The sequence below is a fragment of the Lactuca saligna genome, chromosome 8, assembly GCF_052625555.1.
Source record: "Lactuca saligna cultivar CGN05327 chromosome 8, ASM5262555v1, whole genome shotgun sequence".
NCBI lineage: Eukaryota > Viridiplantae > Streptophyta > Magnoliopsida > Asterales > Asteraceae > Lactuca > Lactuca saligna.
In genome coordinates this window covers 81,462,195-81,479,022 of record NC_136424.1, presented here as the reverse complement: position 1 = coordinate 81,479,022, position 16,828 = coordinate 81,462,195, and the positions used below count along the sequence as shown (strand labels likewise).

The window sequence follows — 16,828 nt, the reverse complement described above, 5'->3', positions numbered from 1 at the left end:
TCATTTAAATACAGTCATTTATATTATTATAGCTTTCAGTCATTTATAGCTTTCATATTTATACTTATTCCGCAATTATTATTCTTTATATATATCTATATCTTATACCTTTAACTCATATATCTGTGACACAGTAACTGGTAACCGCGCCTTTTGTTGTGGTGATCAGATTTTTATATTTCCAACAATCGGTATCTGAGCTGATATAAAAGGAATAATATCCAACAATTGGTATGTAGCAGGCAAGACAATAATAAAAAGGAAGAAAGTTTCGGGTTTGTAGCAAGTAGCAAACAAGAAACAAGAGGCAAAAAACTTGATGTGTGTGAAACAAACTAGTTTTAATCCTACTAACTTAGACACAAAATAAACACACGAAAGGCAGTTTACCTATCGATTAGTAATATAGTTCAAGCAAGTAGGGTATCGAACATAGGGAATGGTAAACAATTAAAATAAATGCTAATATTATCTAAATAAAACAAGTAATAGAAACTGGGTTTTCACTAGTTTTGCAAGACTAGAAACTTAAACAATTAACTAAAATTTAAACCAAGAAACTAAGAACTAGATAAACAAAGATTCAACTAAATTCAATAATAAAGGGAACTTCTGTTTAGTTCAACTCAATTGATCCTATGGTTGATATTATGGTAATAGTGCAATGGATTAATTCTTTTATTGGCTACCGATTCAAGTGATTAGATTCACGTTCGCTGCACTAATCCTTAGAGAACAAACTAACTCAAAAAGTGGCCAGTTGTCTAATTTAATTCAATTCGCTAGGTTATTTATTCGGGTTAATTTCGACTTGTAATAGTTAACTAATTTGGTCCTTTAGTTAACCTCTTGTTGATGGTCATCACACAAGCTCACACATGAATTTACCTATTTTTCTTATTAATTCTAGTTTCATATTCATTAATCCTAGACATATGATAAAGTGGTCACATAAACATATGAGGTTAACAACTAAGAGATGTTCATGCAGCTCAATTATCTTCCTATTAACAGAAAAATAGTTATCATTCATACATAAGGTTCTTTAACAAGCTAAAATCAACAAAATCACCAATATTTTATCATTCCTACCACAAAATCAAACCATAATGACAAATTCATATTTCATAAACAGAAGTTATGAGTTTTTAGCTCATATCTACAGCAAATAACAAACTAAAAACATAATCTAATGATTGAAACATGGTTTATGCAAAAGATTAAGATAAAAGTAGTGTGTTATTGCCTTTTATCTTCTTCCAATTTGATATTTAGGTTGAAATCTCGAAAACCACAGCTTTTAAGAACCCTTCTGGCCTCAAAAAATCGTCCTAAACTTCCCCCATTCCTTAGGGTTCGAATGAGAAGCATTTCTATATATATTTTATAAAAACAGCGGCTACTCGGTGAGTACAGTGAAGTACTCGGCGAGTGCATCACTTAAAATCCCGAGTACGGCAAGGCAAAGTCAAGAATCTCGAAACTTCTGACCAACTCGGCGAGTTGATGGTCTACGCGCCGAGTCCGTTTGGAATCAACATTTTCTCAAAACATGAAAGTCGTCTGAAATTGTGTCTAGCTTTCAGAACATTTTGAATCTCGTCAATTGGAGTTACGGTTCATGAGATATGGCCAAAACACTGACGAGGGGTCAAGATGTCCAGCAACATCCTTCTTTTTTCAAAATCCAAGATCCAAGCCTCCAATCGCTAGTTCCGCTTCCTTTTCCATCCGAGCATGTAATTGTTGCTAAAAAATGAAATTATAAACTAAATAAGCACCTTTTGTTCATTAAATGAGATAAAATCAACATAAAGTATTAAGATCATGCATGAATTTTATAACTAAATATGCTCATATCAATATTCAACCCTGGTCACGCACAAAAAGACCAAGATATCCCACCACCATAGCCGATACCCTCAAAGTATAAGAAAACATTACCTTCAACTCGTTCTGAAGCAGCCACCAAGAAGGAACATATGCAAAGAAAATATTAAAAGAACATTGGTGAACAGTTATGGCGGGGGTCAATCGGAAGAGAGATTAACTTAAACCCAAAGAAACAACAACGGTCGTCGAGAATCTGACTCCGCCTCTACGAACAAAACTCCGTCGATGTCGCAATTAATCATGATTCAAATTGTCGATAAGGCTGATCCAAAAGATCCCTCGCCCATTAGGAGTTAGGATTTAACAGAGAATGAAAACCTCATGCCGTTTGCAAGAAAAACAGCGGTGGACAACTAACCATGCTAACTTAATCGATGGTCCTTTCGTGAGGGCTTAGTCGGTGGAGAGAAATGGATCGCCCACGTCTTTGAGATTGAACAGTAGGGGCAACGACCCATTATAATGGGAAAATACAGTTACAGCAAATGGGTAAAAAAAAAAAAAAGAAATTATAGAAGTCGTCCAATCATAGCTAAATACTGTTCACCTGACACTTCAAAATTAATATATATATATATATATATATATATATATATATATATATATATATATATATATATATATATATGTATTTATGTATGTATGTATGTATGTATGTATAATATGGATCTTTTTTTTTTTGTTTTTTTTATATTAATTGTTACTATATAATTTATTTTCTAATCAATTAGTATTATTTTTTATACATATTGTTTTGGAAAACATATTTCTAATATCAAGGAATAATTTACAAATAGATTTTAAAGAAATACGAAAATCATACTATTCAAAAACTATGTCCAATGAAAGATACACAAAAAGTATAATTCAATATTTATAACAACTAAAAAAGCATAACTATGTCCAATACAGAATGTGCAAAGAGTCAACTTCAATATTCGTAAAAACTAAAAAAAAACATAACTTAAAATAACCTAATCATGATATTGATCCATCCCCTATCATGTCCATGTAACAAATCTTTTCTTCTTCTGTCCTCTTTAAAAACGACCTGGCATGAAATTTATCTTTGCTAAACATGTCAATCACCGTAATTCACTGTTTGACATCGATATTTGGCATGCGTTGTATATCTTTGATTACTTTATCTATCATATCACACATTTTCTTATTTTCTTGTCTTCCTATATTGTATATTGTTTCAATAAGTTTTTCACCAACCTCCTTGAGTGTTTCTTTCATTTATTCTGCAACTTCTTTATAAGATCTTTCAATGTCATCTGTTGGAGGCCTTTTGCGTTTACTATTTCCACGAGCATTTTGTTGCGTCTCTCCAACAATATCTTCCAACCCTTCCACATCAACAGGCGAGTTTCTTTGTGTCTCTTCAGTTACATCTTCTCCAAGATCAGTAGCTCTATACTTACCAAATATTTTACATAGGTTATCGAATTGTGGAATTGGTTTATCGCGAAAACATGCTGCAACTTTATAACTCTACAAGAATTACACAAAATTAATTGGTTACTATTCATTTACAATACGTTTTAATGATGCAAAAAATACAACAAACATAATCATTATAGTACCTTTATGTACTCATCCCAAACTTCAGCATCAGCGGTAACAAAACATTTATCCGTATCCCAGCCGAATCCACTCGTGTTTGTTCCGTATACCATACCGTTCATGATGATGAAATGGTTTTTTCATGTCTTCATCCTCGATTTAATATGAGGCTCTACTTTCAAACCTGAGTTAGGAAGACTTGTATCTAATAATTGTTGCACGACCTACATATAAACGGGTTTGAATCCGTTGTCGGCACCACCATACTTTCTAGATACATGTAACTCCAACAATGATTCAATCAACATTGCATCCTCTTCGGTAGTCCATGTGTATTTATTTCGCCCTGCCATGCCTACAAAAAATGTTTACATAATAGATGCTTTAAATAGTAATTCAACCATTAAACATAATATTATCACACCACAATGAATACAAAATATTATACAACAATCCAGATAGCCCCTATTTAGGGTTGTATAACTCAGGAATAACTTAACCAAATAAGCTATTTTTTATTATAAACCGTAGACAAGACAGAGGACTACAATTAGGAAACAAATTTGCCTAATTTTGAGCTCATATGAAACTTTTATGATTGTTCAAAGTTTGACGAAAATTATAAAAAATGTAGTAACAATGTACAACAGTTGTAACAGTCCCTGCTGAAGGCTGTATAAGTCATCCATATCTTAACCAATTAAGTTGTTTTATTATGCTAACGTTTAGACAACACAGAGGACTACAATTTGGAAAAAAAATTGCCTAATTCCGAGCTCATATGAGACTTTTATGATGGTTCAAAGTTTGACAAAAATTATAAAAATGTTGTAACAATGTACAATAGTTGTAACAGCCCATGTTTAAGGCTGTATTAAACAATTAAGATATTTTATTATCCTAAAGTGTATACAACACAGAGGAATACAATTTGGGAAAAAATCTCCTAATTCCGAGCTCGTATGAGACTTTTATGATGGTTCAAAGTTTGACAAAAATTATAAAAAATGTTGTAACAATGTACAACAGTTGTAGCAACCCATGTTTAAGGTTGTATAACTCATCCATATCTTAACCAATTAAACTGTTTTATTATCATAAAGTGTAGATAACATAGAGGACTACAATTGGGAAACCAAATCGCCTAATTCCAAGCTCGTATGAGAAGTTTATGATGGTTCAAAGTTTGACAAAAATTATAAAAAATGTTGTAACAATGTACAACAGTTGTAAAAGTCCCTGTTTAAGGCTGTATAACTCATCCATATCTTAACCAATTAAGTTGTTTTATTATCCTAATGCGTAGACAAAATAGAGGACTACAATATGGAAAACAAATCACCTAATTCCAAGCTCGTATGAGACTTTTATGATGGTTCAAAGTTTGACAAAAATTATAAAAAATGTTGTAACAATGTACAACGGTTGTAAAGGCCCCTATTTAAGGTTGTATAACTCATCCATATCTTAACCAATTAAGCTATTTTACTATCCTAAAGCATAGAAAACAAAGAGGAATACAATATGGAAGAAAAAATCGCCTAATTCCAAGCTTATATGAGACTTTTATGATGGTTCAAAGTTTGAAAAAATTATAAAAAATGTTGTAACAATTTACAACAGTCCTAATAGCCCCTATTTAAGGGTGTATAACTAAGTCATATCTTAACCAATTAAGTTGTTTTCTGAGCCTACATTGTAGCCAATATAGAGGACTACAATCTGAGAAAAAACTCTACTCATTCCGAGATAGTATGAAGATTTTATTGTTATTCAAATTAGGGTAAAAATTCCAAAAAAAAAAAAAAAAAAAAACAAAACTGCAATAGTAAAGCAACTTTCAGTTGTAAATACATAACCAATTAACAAATTGCAATGAATGAAAGGATTTGTTGTTTTCTTTTTGAAAATCAACACTTATCTGTTGACACACGATTTGTTGAAAAATGTTCTTATGTAACCTTGTATGTGACCATAACTGAAATAAGATGAACTGCTTTTATACAATCTAACAAATATTATCAGTTATTTCAGGTTGCATAAATGCGTGATAAAACGGAAAATACGAAAACACGCGAATGACGAAAACACATATGTGTGACTAAACAGTTTAAACAATATATATATATATATATATATATATATATATATATGTATTATATACATATGTATATGTTATATATGTATATATGTATTATATATGTGTTGTGTATGTATTGAATAGTCAAACAAAGAAGAAGTCAACAAAAGTCAAAGATGAAGAAGCCTAAAACCTTCCCACGTTTTTTGCTCCTACTACTACATCAACTTGCAGCCTCCAAATCATCTTTCAACTTACACTCAAGTGCACTACTACAAGATATTTGTTTCTCATATATATACATGTGTATGTAATGTGTGTTTGTGTTGGAGATAATAGAAGAGAGTAAGAGAGATAGATATGATATAGTGAGTTTTCCTTTGTAAAACTAAACCCTCTCAATCTTCATCCCTGGAGCTAAATGAAGAACACCAAGATCAAACAAGAAGCTAAGTGAAGAACACCAAGATCATCAACAATGAAATGAAGAACACCATCGACCATCTTCATCTTCTTCATTGAAACTAAAGGTTTTTCATCTTCACCACCTTTGATCATCACATCATACACCACCAAACACTTTCCTTACATCAAAACACCAAAACACAACCATGAAACAACCCAAAACCTTCTGCATCAAGATCAACCACAAAACCCATCACTATTCATCATCATCTTCATAGAAATTTCACCACCTTTACCACCTTATATCAACCTCCTTCCAACCTCTAAACAACCTTGAAAACATCCTCAAAACACCATAATACCATTACCCTAGCCAAAACATCACAAACAAAACTTACCTTCAAATCACAAAAATCCCGAAATTGACTCTGACACAAACACACCCCGTGTTAAAAACCAAGGCAAAATCAACACGCCCCGTGTTGCCCTCTGATTGCCTTCTTCATACTTTCTAACCTCAACACGCCCCGTGTTCAGCAAGGCTAAATCAACACGCCCCGTGTCAGCATCAGCATCATGAACACGCCCCGTGTTCAGCAAGGCTAAATCAACACGCCTCGTGTCAGCATCATTCATCAAGAAAACCCTCCAAAACCCTCCTACACGACCCGTGTCACTTGTGCCTTATCTTACACGACCCGTGTGCATGTTTTTACCCAAAAATACTGCAAATACAAATACATAAAGCCATGTATTTTGTACCCTTTTGTAAACACTTGTTTTACATAAAATCGAGCTTTAAATGAACTTTTTGTTACTTATCCAATGCCGGATTGATAATTGAACAAATATCGACCAGTCGCTCCAAGAGTCACAATATCGACCAGTCCATTCAAAGAACAAATATCGACCAGTTGCTCCAAGAGTCCCAATATCGATCAGTCCATTCAAAGAACAAATATCGACCAGTCGCTCCATAAGTCCAGTTCAGTCAATTTATTGACGAACCTACTTGATATATATTTATATATTTATATACTTTATTATAGTTTTATGTCATTTAAATATAGTCATTTATATTATTTATAGCTTTATGTCATTTAAATATAGTCATTTATATTATTTATAACTTTATGTCATTTAAATACAGTCATTTATATTATTATAGCTTTCAGTCATTTATAGCTTTCATATTTATACTTATTCCGCAATTATTATTCTTTATATATATCTATATGTTATACCTTTAACTCATATATCTGTCACAGAGTAACTGGTAACCGAGCCTTTTGTTGTGGTGATCAGATTTTTATATTTCCAACAATCGGTATCTGAGCTGATATAAAAGGAATAATATCCAACAATTGGTATCAGAGCTTGTGTGATTTACCTTGAAATTTTTGTCGAAAAACTTTTGGTTATAGCGTTTATAAACCTTCCATAAGCTTTTCTTTAAAAATTTAATTTTAATATCACTTGTTCAAAATCCTTTCAAAAAAAATGTCTTTGGGAAATTACTCCAACATGAACTCTGTCTCCATTGCAAATAGCTTAGGATCTGGTTCACTGGCACCCATACTTGTTCCTGAAGAGTATAATTCGTGGGTTGGCCGTATGAATCTTCATCTTAATGCTATAAATGAATATGTCTGGAAGTATGTAGAAGGAGCATTTGTTACTCCAGAAAATATGGCTACTCTTGCTACAAATCAAGCCACTCAAGCTGAAATTACAAAAAAGTTGGAACTCCAAGCCAAAAAGGAACTTCTTTCTGGAATACCTCATAGTATTCTAAGTCAAATGGATGACATTATACTGTTAACCGCAAATCAAATTTTGGAGAATTTGAAAAATCGTTTTTGTGGAAATAAAAGAATTATCGGAAACAAAAGAACATCTGTTTTGAATGAATTCGATAATTTCAAAATATTTTCATCAGAATCCATCCATGATGCTCACGATAGGTTCAATTTGATTATGGTTAAAATGAACAATTTGGGTATCAAAAAGACACAACATGAGATAAATCTCATGTTTTTAAACAATTTTTTCGAAAGCTGGAAAATGGTTAAACTCATTATTCAGGGAAATCTAGCTATTCATACTGAAACTTTGTACAACTTGTATGGAGAACTTCAATCGTATGAATCCTCGATTGACTCACCAACCACTGCAGCTTTTGGAGGACCACTTGCACTTGTGTCCACAACTTCTCAAAACCAAACACCTTTCAATGATCAAAACTTTAATCATTTTAATCAGACTACATCTTTTCAAAACCAAGCCTTCCAGTCTGATTCAAATGATGAAGTAGATTATCAACAACTGTGTGCGTTGGTTGCAAACACAAATATCCAGAGATTTATCCCAAATCATGGTCAATCAAATTCTAGACCAAATTTTCAACCAAGACCATCTTTTGGACAAAATAACTCAAGTTTTCAACCAAGACCATCTTTTGGTCAAAACAACTCAGGTTTTCAACCTAGACCTTACTTTGGACAAAATTCTCAAAGACCTTTGTTGGGCTTTATAGATTGCGTCTTTTGGGCTCGTCTACTTATATTGTTTTGTATTACGGTTTGGGCCTGTCCAACCGTGAGTCTTTTATGCTTTGTATATAAGTTTATGCTTGCATGCATATTAGGTTAAGGTTTTATAGATCTGAGAATACAATTTTTCCAGACGACTAAAGGTTTCTTTGATCATTCTTGTAACCTTCCAATCCTCTACAGTTGATGTTCTTAATCGAGCTCTTCTGAGGATTTTGTTTTAATCATTCGACACGTTTGATTCAATCTTGTTCTGTTATTTTACTGTGTTTGCATCGTCGTTATTTACTTACTTGTTCAAGATCTAATCGATCTTCACAGATTAAAAGAAACTTTAATCTCATCAATTGGTATCAGAGCAGGAGGCTGTGTAATTGATACACATCTTTTCTGTGAAAAAGATTTTCATTAGGGTTTTTCCGCAATCATTAATATTTATTGAGCCTTCATCTCTTTATTGACGTATCTTGATAATTATTATTTTGCCCTAATCTGCTTTATTACAAGTCTGATCTTTGAACAGGTTTTTCGATCATAATGGACGCAACACAATCAAACATCATTAATATTTCCAACAGCATTGGTTCGACGACAAAGATTCCGATCTTATATACCCACGATTATGAAGTATGGGCACATCATTTCGAAGACTATGTTATTGGATCGGAGGAAAATGGGTATTTGATTTGGGAAGCCATCACAAACGGACCGTTTTCTCATTCTGCAACGTCCAGAATCATTAAAACTCAAAAAGAATACAATGATCTGCTCAAGGACGTGAAAGACATTGCACAAGATGAAAAGGATAAGTTCCAATGCAATATAAAAGCATTAAGATTGATCCGGTTCGCCCTTCAGTCCGATACATTCAGATTGGTTAGCTCGTGCACAACGGCGAAGGAGGTTTGGGACAGACTTCGTGAACTATATTCTACAGACGAAGATCTTGAACATTCTATTCAAACTCTGCTTCTATCTGAGTTTGGAGAATTCAGACAAGGGGCTGAAGAATCTGTGACCCAGACGTTCGATCGCTTCAATCATCTTCTAAGCAAGATGATCAAACATGATATCGAAAGGAAGCTCATCGAACAGAAGGTTACATTCCTGAATGGTTTAAGGTCTGAATGGAGAGCATTAGTTTCCACTGTTAAAGCCCATGAGCAATTTAAACCATACTCTTTGGCGAAACTGGTGGGAATTCTCAAGTCTCAAGAGAAAAACGTGGTGCAAGAAAAGAATGTCGTTTCCGGTCTCGGTTCGTTGGCTCTCTTGTCAAAAAGCAAAGCCGTTATGGAGGATGAAGACCTCAGCCTGGAAGAATATGATCTCACATCAGAAGATTATGCCTTGATGGTATCCAATCCCAAAAGGTTCATAAAGAAGAAATTTCCCAGCAACAAAAACCGAAACTGGCAGGGGAGTTATAGCTCTGAAAAGGTGGTTAATGAACCGAAAGCTGAGGAGCACAAGAAGGAACCGAAGGTTGACGGAGACTCTGGGGTGAGCTATTTCTACTGTGGTGGGAAAAATCATTATGCTAAGGACTGTGTCCTCAAGAAAATGGCTGATAAAGGTGATGGGAACGATGAGGAAGCTGTGTTGCAGAAAAGATTGGATGAGTTGAGAAAGAAGAAGTCTGCTGCTAACCCGCCTAGTAATGCTCTTATTGTGCAGGGTTCTGTTCCAGGTGATGAGTTCGGTAGCACGGAAGTTTGGTCTACCGACTCAGAAGACGAGGAAGTGAGGCAGCCTACTCATGGAAAGGCGTTTGTGTCTAAGGAAGAAGGCAGTGGTGGTAAATGCCTTATGATTTCTGACGTATCTCAATTGAGGGGGTACAACACCGATGGAGGCAATGATGGACAGAATGCAAAGGAGGACATGTGCTTCACAGCCAAACCGCTCAGTCAGCAGTTCAATGAGCTTGATGAACTGATAAAGAAGGTACAATCTGTTTTTATTTCATGTAAAGTACCATCATCCTCTTATGAGAAAGAACTAAAAAATGTCAATACAAGAATATCTCATCTAGATAGTAGCTTAACTCAAACTCGGGTCACAAATTCTAACCTAACTGATCAATTGAGCAGGGCAGCGTCGAAGAGTGAGGAGCGGAGAATGTGGATAGAGTTAAAGGAATCGGAATTAGTCAAAGTTAAAGATGAAAACATTTATTTGCAAAGAGACAATTTGAAATTGTTAAAACAACGAAATGTTTTTTGTTTAATTGCTAAACGTCTGTATTCTAATATTACTCAGCTTCACTTGGATTGTGAAATAGGCCAAAGGATTCACCGCATGATCTTGCCCTTCTTAGAATTTAAGGAAGATGAAATCGATGCCGAAGCCTATAATTGTGAAAGTGTGATATCGTCTGATGACGTAAATCCCACCTACATGTATGGACTGGACAAAATTGAGTCCTTCATTAAATCCAAAGACCACAAGCTCATGCTTAAAAATCTTTTGGATGAAAATGACAGACTTAAACTGAGAACCGAGATTTGACTCTTTAAACGCCAACGTAAGCTCAGAAAACAAAATTGATGTTGAAAATGCATCTGAGCTTAACGAGGACGATAATATGAGTGGAATTTCTGTAGAGGACACGGTTGACTGCTCAAAATTTATTAAAACCGAGCCAGAAAATCACAAGAATCTAATTTCTGAAAATTCTGTAGAGTTCGCTCGGTTGTCCCATCAAAAGTCCCCGAAATTAGTTGAGAAAGCCGTTATGTATCAAAAGGTCAGGACTACTCCAAATCAAGTATACAAGGTAACAGGAGTAACCGAACATCAAACAGCTGAACTTGCAGCCATTGTAAACGAAGACAATGCTGATGGCTGTGATGAGTACTTCTGGGAAGCTCCTATTGATAATGCAGACGAAACCATTGGTTTATCTGAAAGAACTTCCTGGAAGAGCAAAGGAAGATACATACCCGAACCGTTGAATAAGCCAAACAACTTCAATGAGCCAAGCACTAGTGGTACAAAAGATACTCCTCAGAAGAATGTTCACTCACCAAAAGAAGACATTCCTTCGGCTCCTTTAGCTCAAAGTAATTCTACTGCAGTTCAAATGGAACCGGTCAAGGAGTCAACAAAAACGAAAGCAAATGTTCATCATCAACCTTCTCAGATGCGGAATAGGAAGATAGAAAGGAATAATAGATACAGGAAGAACCTTTCTGAAAGGAAACAATTCTGGCGTTCCCAGAATGCATACTTCACTCATCAAGACAAGAATCTAAAGTATGAAAACATTCCTGCAGGAAAGCTTGAAAGTCACAAAAACCGAAAGCCAAGGTTCGGTTCACAAGAATATATCAACCGAAAACCAAGGTTCGGTTCACAAGAAGATATCAACCAAACGCAGAAGTTCGGTTCTGAAAAGGATATCAACCAGAAACAAAGGTTCGGTTCCAAAGGTAGCTCCAACCGAACGCAAAGGTTCGTTTCTGAAGACAAAAGAATACAAAACTCTAAGGTCGGTCCCTCCAATGATCGAAAACAAAAGGGTCACCTAGAGTCTCCTTCTAAGTCTAATTCTTCTCATTCTTCTAATTCTTCCTCACCCTCGGTTTCATCTCGATCTCGTTCTAAATCTCATTCATCAACTGAGCAAAAGTGGAAGCAGAAGGTCAATAAATCCACACCAGAGACCGAATCTAACACTACTAATCTTAACAAAATAAAAGTTTACACCATTAAAAGGAAAGATAAAACAACTCTCGTAAAAATAACTTATCTTGTTGATATCTCTCTCATTGCTCCTGTTTCCATGCAAAGCTCACGTGGACCCAAGAAACTTTGGGTTCCTAAATCTGTCTGATTTTTGCAGGTTATAAGTGACGAGTAGTTCGACGAAGAATGGTACATTGATAGTGGCTGCTCGCGTCACATGAAAAGGAGGAAAGAGGAGCTTAGGGAGTACAGATCTCTTGCAAATGGTGGCAACGTCAAGTTCGGAAACAATTCTTTCGGCACCATAAAAGGATACGGGATGATAACCATTGGGGACTTCTCCATAAGGAAGGTGGCTTATGTGGAAGGACTCCAACACAACCTCATTAGTGTATCTCAACTGGTTGGAGGTACAGGTCTCAAAGTCTCTTTCGATGATGAAGGTTCAGAAATCATAGAGAAAAAGTCAAATAAAGTGATTCTCAAGTCAGAGCGAAAGGGTGAAATGTTTCCCTTAAACATGAAACCCATCAAAGGAAACCCAGCTGTATGCTTATTGTCAAAAGCGCAATCCGATGAAAGCTGGTTGTGGCACCGAAGATTATCTCATCTTAACTTTAAAGATATCAACCGTCTTGTTACAGGAGGTCATGTAAGGGGCCTTCCTTTACTCAAGTTCGACAGGGATCATCTGTGTGCTGCATGTGAAATGGGAAAGCAGAGTCGTCAAAGTCATCCATCTATAATCAACACAAAAGTTGTTGAACCACTCGAATTAATTCATATTGATTTGTGTGGTCCTTCATCTATCGAAAGCATCGGTGGTAGCAAGTATGTTCTTGTTATCATTGATGACTTTTCACGATTTACATGGGTGTTCTTTCTAAAGCTCAAATCTGAAGCGACTCATAAGCTGAAAATGTTTATCAAGCAAATTGAAGTACAGCTCAAGAAGGTTGTTCGCAACATCTGAAGCGACAATGGTCTCGAATTCAAGAACAGGGAGTTTGAAGAGTTTCTTGCAGAAAAGGGAATCAGTCATAATTTCTCAGCTCCCTACACACCACAACAGAACGGAATAATCGAAAGACGAAACCGATCCTTGTGTGAAGCTGCCCGAACTATGCTAAGTTTCGCTTCTTTACCTCTTTATTTTTGGGCTGATGCTATTTCTGCTGCTTGTTTTACACAGAACAGGTCATATCTCAACAAAAGGTTCGCGCTCACCCCATATGAGATATTGAACAACAAGAAGCCAAATGTGAAATTTTTCCATGTGTTCGGCTCAAGGTGTTTTATCTTCAACTCTAAAGAACACCGCAACAAGTTTGATGTCAAAGCCGACGAAGGAATATTTCTGGGTTACTCTCTCACATCCAAGGCATACAGGGTCCTAAACAAGCGTTCAAGAAAAATTGAAGAAACGTATTATGTGACCTTTGACGACAACTATGTTAAGAAGCTGCACGCTAAAGAAAATATCACTGGGGAAATCTTTCCTCTAAATGGCATGGTTACAGTCTCGGTTGCTAATTTATTCGAGACATTTCTGGAGCTCTTTGACGAACCAGAGAATGCTTCACTTTCTGAAGCAGGTGCAGCAGATAACAAAGTTGATCACATGGAGCAAATTGTCGAAGATGCTGCAAGGAGAATGTATGAAGAAGTATCAATCTCTAACGACTCTCCTTCCCACGAAGCTCAAATCGAGGGGGAGCCAAGTGCTCAAGTCGAGGGGGAGCCAAACGCTCAAGTCCAGGGGGAGCCAAATTCCACAACTTCAACCGAAGAGGTCTCAACACCAGGAAGCTCAGGCTCACTAGAATCACACGAACCTCATATCTTCCAAAGTACACCAACTGAGGTGGAACATGATGATGTGATACTCGGTTATGACAGCCAATCTGAGCTAGACGAAATAATCAATGATGAATTAGACCCAACCTTTGATCCAAATTACCCCCCTCTTATCAAATGGACCAGAGATCATCCTATCTCTCAAGTAGTTGGGGATGTATCTGAAAAGGTTCTGACCCGATCACAACTGAAGGCAAAACAAACTTCCTTATTTTCAAAGGTAGAGTTTTGCATGTTCAATTCATTCGTATCAAAAGTTGAACCAAAGACAGTTAACACTGCTCTCGATCACTCTGATTGGGTTCAAGCAATGCAAGACGAGTTGAACGAATTTGAAAGGAACAAAGTCTGGCGCCTAATTCCAACTCCTCCAGAAGCTTCGGTTGTTGGTCTCAAATGGGTTTTTAGGAACAAAATGGACAAGGAAGGTAATGTTATACGGAACAAGGCCCGTCTGGTGGTAAAGGGATATTGTCAGGAGGAAGGGATAGATTATGAAGAGACTTTCGCTCCAGTAGCTCGGCTAGAATCTGTTAGAATATTTCTGGCTTATGCTGCCCACAAAAACTTTGAAGTTTTCCAAATGGACGTCAAGTGTGCATTTCTCAATGGAGAACTTGAAGAAACGGTGTACGTGGAGCAACCTCCTGGGTTCGTGAACGAAAAGCATCCAAATCATTGCTATATTCTGGATAAAGCTGTGTACGGCCTTAAACAAGCTCCGAGAGCCTGGTATGAAACGCTTACAAAATTTTTAAAGATGTCTAAATTCAAACAAGGTTCGGTTGACCCAACCTTCTTTCGCAAAAAGGAAGGTAACCACCTTATGATAGTTCAAATTTATGTCGATGACATCATCTTTGGCTCCACGAATCCAAGCTTAATGGCTGAATTCAGAAAGCTGATGGAGACTAAGTTTGAAATGAGCTCAATGGGTCCAATTAACTTCTTCCTTGGTTTAAACATAAGACAGGTACCCGAAGGCATCTTTATTAATCAGGAAGCTTACAAGAAGACTCTCCTAGCAAAGTTCGGTATGATGGGAGACTCGAAAGTTAAAGTCCCAATGGCATTCGGCACTAAGCTTACCCCATCTCTAGACAAACCAGCTGTTGATATCACGCTCTATCGTCAAATGATTGGATCGTTAATGTATCTAACTGCTAGCAGACCTGATATCATGTTTTCTGTGTTTGCATCGTCATTATTTACTTACTTGTTCAAGATCTAATCGATCTTCACAGATTAAAAGAAACTTTAATCTCATCAATTGGTGTTGGTTGGACGAGGAGGAGAGAAGTAGATCAATCTTCTCGTTGAGCTGTTTGAGATGTTTCTTAGTGACTGGTGCATCATCCTCCTCGTCACTCTGAACTTGAAACGGACTATAGTAGACCGAATCAAAGATCATGTCTTCTCCCCCGAGATAAGGGTTTTCACCCTCAGAGGCATTGCCATGAGATGAAGAGGGTGGAGAGGTGGGGGTGTGGAGGGTTTATTAGGAGAAGGTTGAGTGGGTGAAGGTGTAGTTTCGGTTGGTGGTTCTGTATGGGTAGTTTCGGTTGGTGGTTGTATATGGGTAGTTTCGGTTGTGTGGGTTTTGGGTTGAGGAGGTTCGGCTACATGGGGTGATTCAGTGGTGGTGGTAAAGATTTGTGGAGGAGAAGGAATTGGGGATTTGGGTATTTCAATCTCTGGGGTAGGGGATCGAGGTGGTGTATTGCCTCGTGGAGGAGATGCATCCCCTTGAGAGTCGTCAGAATCCGAACTCTCACTCTCAGAGTCACTCGAAGATGAGGGTATAATAAGCTTTCGCTTTGGTTGAGTCTTCCTCTTCTTCGGTGGGGGGGGGGGGGGGGAAGGTGCAGCTTTTGTCTGTTTCCTCTTCTTAGGAGAAGGCCCCTTTGAAGGTTTTGCTGCTTGCTTTCCTTTGTCCGCCTTTTTACCTTTGCTCAGTGGTTTATCTGCATCGTGGATAGATCTGAGCATGTCCGGGGTCAGAACCCTTGGACCAGAAGGTGTTAGCTCCTTGAGCTTCCGAATCAACCTGCTATCCGAAGGTACATTACCATACATGGACTCCGGAATAGAGCCAATAAAGGAGAATTTGGAGGCATCTGAGATGATGATCTTCTTGGTGTGGAAAGTACCAACAGAAGTCATCGATGCCCCTTCAGCAGTGGGAACGTCGAATCTGTCCATGGCCCATTTAGTGATCAGAATCCAGAATCGGGCCAATGAAACTTCAGAGTGTCTGGATGAAGAAGAGAGGCTCTGTAGAAGTTGTTGCCATAGAACAAACCCGTAATCCAGGTTGATCCCATTGTAAACTCCATACAGAATGGTAAGGAACAGACGACTGGCACCGTCGGAACCTGAACTTCTCTCCGACAGTCCCTTGAACAGGACTGTAAATAAACCGTTCCATTGAGGCGGTAAGCAAGACTTTTTGAATCTGGCAACGGATGTAAGAACCTCCGTGTATCCCATGTTGTAAAACATGTTATACATATGACCAATTTGAATGGACTCCGGATGGACCCTGGATGAGTCAGAAGCAAATCCGAGCAGAGAGCAGAAACGAGGGCGAAAAACGGAGGTTTTGTGGTCTCCAATCTCGAAAAATACTCGGTCGACAGCCCTGTCGTAATATGCAGTCGCGTAGACCTGCGATAGGGCCGTCATTGGCACTGATGCGATTCTGGATAGTGCTGGTTCGAGTTGTGAATATTTCAAGCACTCTATGACCGGCGACATGTAAGGATCGTATGCCTTTGGGTTA

General features: G+C 37.1%; 1 pseudogene; it reads right to left on the bottom strand.

The window, feature by feature from the left end:
- Window positions 1-3,135: 3,135 nt before the first annotated feature.
- LOC145009808 (uncharacterized) lies at window positions 3,136-3,815 on the bottom strand (annotated as a pseudogene).
- Between the last annotated feature and the right edge of the window lie 13,013 nt (window positions 3,816-16,828).